Genomic DNA, 6,567 nt, shown 5'->3' on the forward strand with positions numbered 1-6,567 from the left:
GGAAGAAGAGAAGGAAGGGAGGAAGGAGAGAAGGAAGGGAAGAAGAAAGGAGGGAGAGGGGGAAGGAAGGAAAGAAGGAGAGAAGGAAGGAGGGGTAGAAGGAAGAGGAAGGTAAAGTGTATTTTGACTCACAGTCCAAGGGTCCAGTCCATCCTGGTGGAAAAGCATGCTGGCAGGAGCCGAGACAGATGTTCACATCGTAGCTGCAGTCGGGAAGCATATGAATGTTCACACTCAATCTTTGCTTCTCTTTTTCTTTTACCCTATTCCACTGGATAGGTGCTCCTGCCTCAGCCCAGTGTAGAAGCTCTTCACTGGCACACAGAGGCTTGCCTCTTAGGTGAGTCTAGATCTAGAAGTTGACAGTCAAGGTTTACTCTCATGGGGATGGTGCTGGCTGAAGTTATGTCAGCTAAGCATAAGCTGAAGTTCTCTGAGAAGAAGGAACCATGATTGAGGAAATGTCTCCATCAGATTGACCTGTGGGCCATTTTCCTGACTGATAGCTGGTGGAAAAGGGTCCAGCTTACTGCAGTTAAAAACACCCCTGTCTGGGCGGTTCTGGGTGTTCACACAGCAAACTGAGTAAGCCATGGGGATCAAGCCACTGAGCAGCCTTCCTCCGAAGCCTCCAAATCAGTTCTACCTCCAGCTTCCTTCCTTGTGTTAGACTGTAAGCTTTAAGAGGAAATAAACCCTTCCTTCACAGGTTGCTCTTGGTCACAGTATTTACTAAGCAAACTAAGACAGTAAGGTTCATAGGATGAAGGGGTGTTCATAACCGTATAGGTGTGAGATGGGCCACACACAGGTGGATTAGTGTGTGTCATAGCTTGAATGTGAAATGTTCCTTCTAGACTCATGTCTTTAAATAATTGGTCCCCAGCACCACATTCTGTGGAACCTTCCAGACATGGGACCTACCTGGATGATGTAGGGCCATGGGAGCAGACCTTGAAGATTGTAGTTTGGGTCTACTTCCAGTCTAGCTCTTGCTTCCTGATCTCTACATATATTTAATGAGTCCTGTCATGAGTTTCTGCCACCACAGAGCATGCCCCAGCTGCCACACACTCCCACCATGGTGGAAAATTCTTCACTAACCTGAGAGCAAAGGGAGCCCCTTCTCCTGTTAAGGTTTGGTCAGAATGGTGAGAAAACTAACTGCATAGGCATCATGGGACTGAATAAAAACTTGGTCTTCTCTGTTGCAACCTACAGGAAGATCAAGGCAGTGGCATTGCCCAGGGGTATGAGGGTTCAATCTCTGAGGACACTGAGTGGCCTTGTTCTCAAGACCAGGAGCTCAGGTAGCTCCTATCACCAAGGACTCAGAGGTAAGGAGTCATACAACTGTCACTTCCTGGCCTTAGCTCCCACTTCAACCTGAACATCTCAGATTCATGACTCTGGAGGAGGTCAGTGGGGTATGGACAATAGTACTGTGTGGAGGCTAGTGTCAGAAGCAGCACTCAGACGGCAGAGAAGCCCGAAGTGTTCTAGGAATACTCTTCCAGAATAAGACTATTCCAGAAGGTACCAGGAGGGCAAAGTCCCAGGACTCCTGAGTCAGCACAGGAGAAGGGTGAGGCCTTCAGATAGGACTGCAAGGGTCTGACCACACAGGACCCACCACAAAGAAGCCTCTCAGACACAGCTGTGTTCCTGATCTTGTCACATGAGTGTGTTCATCTCACACCGGTCTCTCACCATTCACAGTTTGTGTTTAAGTAGTGGTCTTTGCCACCCACACACTGGCTCCTTTCTATTCAGTGTGTGATTCAGTGTGATTGACAGATTTACATGCTTGGGAAATCTAGAGCTCAGCCTTGTGTTTACCATGACATGGATTTACATGCAGCACTCCGTGACAGACACCAGCTAAGTGTTCTACTGAGTCCCAGCACACACAGCCTCAAGTGGGCCTATAAATTATTCCCCCCTGCCCTCTCTTTCTCCTCCCCAGAGCACTCAATTTACAGGTGGTACTTTAAAAGTAAATCACATGTTCTGTGGCTGCAAAGATGTGTATTCCAGTACTCAACCCACTGCCAGCTGTGTTAACTGCCATGCTTAGTCACCAGGAGTTCTTGTCAGCAGCTTCCATAATCACCAGCTTCAAAGCTTGTCATGACTCTGCACATGGGTGCCCATCACTCAGATGTTCACTTAGAAGACTTCGCCAGCATCCACTCTAAATAAGAACGGCTACAAGGGCTTTTGGCAGTTCCAAGGGATGACACTCACCGAGAACTAACCATTGCCCCTCTAGTCCAGTAACTTAGGGTCCAACAGAAATTCTCCTGCCTTTCTATGTTGCTGTCTTGGGGGCCCAAAGGCTCTTGGGTCTTTGCAGTTGCTACTGGAAGAATATGAGTGTACATGTGGCAGCCCAAAAGACAGCTGTAGACCTTAGAATGCCAGGCCTTCAGTTTGTCAGCCGAATGTCAGAGTGTGCCTGGCTCCACTCCCTTCAGATACTGTGAAGACAGAAAAGGTAATGTGTAGCTCTATCACCCAAGCATCAAGGACCTGAACCACATGGCTCTGAGCTCACAGGATGACCTCTTTGGGTTGATAGCTTTGTTTGTCATTCATTGGTATCTGTGCAGACTTATTCAAGGAGTGTTCACAGAGGACACGCCATGTGTCCAGCAGAGGGGCTGGGAATGTGAGAGTTCGCACGAGATGGCAGCTTAGCTTGGGGTGATTACACTGGGCTATGTGAACAGCTGGGAAGGTATAAAATGGGGTTGGGGGTCTATGGTTCTGCAATGAGTGGCAGTGGGGGGAAGGTAGGATCCCAAGATCTCAAAGGACCACAGCACCCTCACATGGGGAACCACCTGAGAAAATCTCCAGCAAGGGCAGCATGGGATATCCATTTACTCCCTAGAGCATTCTCAAGCTGTAGAGTGCCCAAGCAGCAGCCAGAAGACAGGTGCAGACCAGGTAGATGAGGTGAATGGGTGGTGCATGGGATGTACCAGAGACGCGGCTAAGTATGGTCAGTACTCCTTGTCAGTCTCTGAGCTAGACAGAAAGCCTACAGACATGCTACCACCATCCAGATTGTTGTCTGCTGCTGTGTGGCCTCTGTCTAGGGGGAGTGTTGCTGTTTGTTTTAGTGTTGGCTCCTCCAGGCCAACACTAAATGATGAGATCGGCAGCTCTAATCCACTTGCACACAGTGTCAACAGGAGAATTCCACAAATACATCTCCTCACCATTCCGAGTTTCTGGATTTCTCATCATCATGAAACTAGTCACTCTTGTGACAGGTGTAATCAAGATCATGATCACAGACCTGTAAGATTGGAGTTGATCTCGATGGTCCCATAGGCTCCAACACAGGCGCCAAATGGAAGAGAGGGCTGAGGCCAGAAGACAGAAGAGGGATTTCAAGGACGTGGCTGGCTGCCACTATAGGTTTGAAGGGAGAATGACCTCAGAGTATGTGGCCATTGATAGTATCCATAGCAAGAAGAAAAACAGGGCCTCTCTCTTGCCAGGAGTAGCTGAATCATGCAGGTAACAGAAGAGGCAGGTGGTGTGTCTCTCTCAGAATCTCCAAGGGAGGGGGAGAGCCCAGACCCACTCCTTGTGTTCTTCACCTTGATGTCAGCATGCGGTCTAGAGGGAGCCAGCAGAGACCCTTGGACTTCAGGCCATCAATGTGTGCTACAAATGGCTGGTGTCTAAGGTTGCCACACCTGTGATCACTGTTTTGTCTATAATAGAAAGCCGTGTGCCAAAGCTTCCTATTCTCTGGTAACATCTCCCATAGAGGGAGAAATGAGACTGGTGGATTCTGTGTAAGGTCAAACAGGGACCCCAAAGGTCCTTCTCTCCTTTTTACAGAAATATTTATTTTTATTGTGTTTATTTAACTAACTACATTGTGCATACACATGTGTGTGAAGATTCTCGTGAAAGCCTGTGGTATCAGAGATTTAGTCGGAGATGGAGTTACAGGCAGTTATAAGCTGTACAGCATTAGTGCTAAGAACTGTACTCTGTCCTCTGTGAGAAAAATGTGCCTTCAACCATTGTGCTTTCTCTGCAGCCTCCCCTCCCTGCTCTCTGTTCCTCTCTCCCAGTACAGATAATCCTGGAAAGAGGGCTGTGATTATGTCTGATATCAATTTATGAGTCAAAGGAAATAAGCCACAGATAAATGTTCCCAAGGAGAGAGACCAGGACCTCCTAGTTGTACAAGACGTGATGTCCCACCTGAGTAGAGCTGTGTCTCTCTGTGGGAATTTTACCACCAGCCTACTTATTTCTGTGGTCTTCAAGGGAATAGACAGAATTAGAAAACCTTTTAGGGCTCATTGAACTAGACACCAAAGCATAATATTGACCTGCTACTGAACCCTTCTCAGGAAAAGAAAAAAGAAAAACCAAAGTAGAAAAATATTAATTAAGAGTGAGGGTGGATGAAGGCAAGATGGTACAGTGGGCAGTGGTGCCTGTTGCCAAGGCAGATCACCTGAGCTCAGCCTCTGGAAAGCATTGCTGGAAGTAGGGAACTGACTCCTGAAAGTTGTACTCTGATCTCCACAAGCCAACCCATGTACAAGAGCAGACATGTGGTGTGGGTACACACACACACACACACACACACACAGAGAGAGAGAGAAACAGAGTGAGAGAGAGAGAGAGAGAGAGAGAGAGAGAGAGAGAGAAAGAAAGAGAGAGAGAGAGAGAGAGAGAGAGAGAGAGAGAGAGAGAATAAGGAGGGATTTAGGCAAGATAACAAAATGGCCAAGAATCCAGAGGCAGCGAAAGTAAATTGCCCAAAGAAGGTCATTGAGTCCTTTTAAATCCCAGGTTCCTACATTGGTCCAGTGGGTCCTGCTGTAGAGAAGCACATACCCACCTATTTGAGCAGGGCTTCAGATAGAGATGGCACTGACTTGGCACAGGCTTCCATGGTCATTACAGTCTGGACAGCTTCTCCTGAACCCAGCACTGTGGTGACTCCCACGCAGCCTGAGCACCTGTTCACCAGTGCCCACAACATCCAAAGTGTGAAATCACTCTGTAAGTAGGGAGTTTTGTTTCCTTGTAGTCGGCTAGCAGCCACGAATCAACTGGGTTCACCTGAAAGGGGGCTGGAAACAAAAGGTGGACGGAGGGCAAGAAGAGATGAAGCCAAGACAAAGGTCTCTGATCAAGTCTCAATGCTTTACTGTTCAGCTCTCAATTTAAAGAGAAAGACCCCGCCTGAACACTTCCTAGTTTAAGGCAGGAGAGATGGGTGTGGTATTCCGTTCTTGGTCATGGGTCAAGGCCTGAGATGTCTCAAGACAAGCCCAGGGGCAGTTTTTCTTTCAAGTTCCATATAGCTAAGGTGGGAAACTCCACCTAGGTCCTTAACTTGGTCTGTTGTGGTAAACAAGGTCTCTCAGGCCTGCTCAAGGCCCGGAAGGGCATATTTCCTTATTTCTTTATGGTCCAAATGTTCAAAATCTGGCTCTAATTTATCATGATTTTTAGAGGAATACAGGGGGAAAAAAGATGGCAAAGTCATTAAAGTAAAAATAGAACTGGAAATACACAGCAAGCCTGGGCCGTAACAGGCTCATTATCTTCGTTAGGAAGAATTAGTGTGGGCAAGAGATTCAGTCACGCAAGGGGAGAATGTTTGGTTAACACAGCTGTCTTGCACACTCAGAAGCAGAGAAATGCAGTCCTTAACTTATATCAGAAACCTCATGCGGCATAGAGGAGCTATTTTTAGTTTTACTCACTGGGAAAGTGGCTTTGATCCTTCTGTCTAAACATCTACTGTGTGCTAGTCATGTAGCAGACTGCCCGCTCTGCCTGCTGGGATCCTTCTCTGATGGTGGAAGGCAGAACCCAAGCAGAAACTCACGATGGCATGGAGCAAGGCTCCCAGTAAGGCTTGGAGGGAGGTCCACCTAGTGTCTGGTGTAAAGGCAAGCCTCAGTACTGGGAGAAATTAACAATGTACACCTGTAATCTCAGCGTTCTAGAGGGAGATGCAGGAGATCACACAAATTAGAGGTCAGCCTGATCTACCTAGTAGTTTCAGGCTAGCCAGGGCTACACAGTGAAACCTTGACTCAAATAAAAATTAATTAGAGAAATGGTGCAAACCCAAGCTGGCTGGACACATCCATTTCCAGTTCTGCAAATATGCATGGTGTACAATGTTCTCAGTGTTAGTATTCTGTCTAAACTCCACTTCCACAGTTATCTGGCAACACCTAGATATGCTCCTCCCCACAGTTACCTGGCAATAGCCAGGTAGGCGTGCCCACTATAAAAGGGGCTGCTTGCCTCCTCCTCTCTTTTACTTTCTTACTCTCTTGCCTCTAGCTTCTCCTCGCCCTTCCTCCCTTCCCTTCCCCCTCTCTCCACGTGGTCATGGCCGGCCTCTACCCTCTCTAATTTTCTATCTCTCCTCCTGCTCTCCCACTCTCTTAATAAACCTCCCCTCGTGGAACCATCTAGTCTGCTGTGATCTGTTCAACCTGCGCATGACCTTTTACTTAGTGCTTGCTGAAAAATCTGGGGCCTCCTCAAAGAGGAGAGCTG

This window comes from Grammomys surdaster, unplaced genomic scaffold (genome assembly GCF_004785775.1).
Source record: "Grammomys surdaster isolate TR1022 unplaced genomic scaffold, NIH_TR_1.0 123781, whole genome shotgun sequence".
Lineage (NCBI taxonomy): Eukaryota > Metazoa > Chordata > Mammalia > Rodentia > Muridae > Grammomys > Grammomys surdaster.